Source organism: Centruroides sculpturatus, unplaced genomic scaffold, assembly GCF_000671375.1.
Source record: "Centruroides sculpturatus isolate CEXI.00-Female unplaced genomic scaffold, Cexi_2.0 scaffold163, whole genome shotgun sequence".
In the NCBI taxonomy this organism is placed as follows: Eukaryota; Metazoa; Arthropoda; class Arachnida; order Scorpiones; family Buthidae; genus Centruroides; species Centruroides sculpturatus.
This window is the reverse complement of record NW_019384360.1, coordinates 638,166-639,321: the sequence shown is the minus strand read 5'-3', so window position 1 is coordinate 639,321 and position 1,156 is coordinate 638,166.

The window sequence follows — 1,156 nt, the reverse complement described above, 5'->3', positions numbered from 1 at the left end:
CCCCCCTATAACACTGTTGATTTTTCCGTTTTATATGAATTCCATGTTGTACGAGTCACTTAGATTTTACAGATACGTGTGCCGGGCTGTGAACGGCTCACGTATTTGTAAAATTCAAGTGACTCGTACAACATGAAATTCATATAAAACGGAAAAATCAACAGTGTTATAGGGGGGTCGACTGTATTTCACTTTAAAGTTAAATATAGGTAACAGTAATAAAAATGTTTTGAGTATTTATTGTTACTGAAGAAAAAAATTTAAAAATTTCATTGTTTTGTAAATTTTCATAATTTTTTACAACTCAGATGTTTGTTTGAAAAAATTCAACTTACTTACTACTAACAATTAAAATTACTGCTTATAGGTTATTAGAAAATAATATTATCTTAAATTCTGTTACAAAATAATAAAATAGTTGCAATACTAAGGGGAAAAAATCTGTTATATATAACAGTCTTTCACAGGTCTTGAATCAAAATCGAAGTGAAATACAATGCTTAAAATAATGATTATAATTGCCTTTCAATTACCTGGATCAAAAATAAGTTCATTTCTTTATCGGAAGTAATTTATTTTTAGTAAAATTAAATTCTGTCCTTCTAGATAATGCAGTAAATTTGGTTTCATGTCATCTCAATATGAGCACTCATCCCGAGTGGACTTTCTATGAGTAATTGGCCACTATTTTAGTGTTATGCATATGAAGAAAACTTCAAAAAACTGCGTGTGACTAGTAGATTCATCTATTACAAACTATAAAAGGATTAAATTGTCTTCAATATTTGACTATATTAGACAAGAGTCAACCTGATCCGGAAAAGTCTGTGCTAGAAAAAAGGGAAGGAAGGAAATATGTGATAGTTAACACGTAAATCACAGTAATATAAAATTTTTAAAAAGATAGTAAAACAATAAAATTATTTATGACGAGAATAATAAAAAAGTTTTAGAAATGTAAATTACGATATAACTGAAAGTGTTCATGTTAGCGTGCAGTTTCTATGCAGCAAGGCCGTAAGTCTTAAAGAAACCCTGAGTTTAGCTTACGCCTTTAAGTAGTGCAGCTATATAAAAGCTAGACAGAGTAAAGATTAAAATTTAAAACCAGAGTAAAGGTTTAAATGTAATACTAAAATTAATATAGAATCTAAAA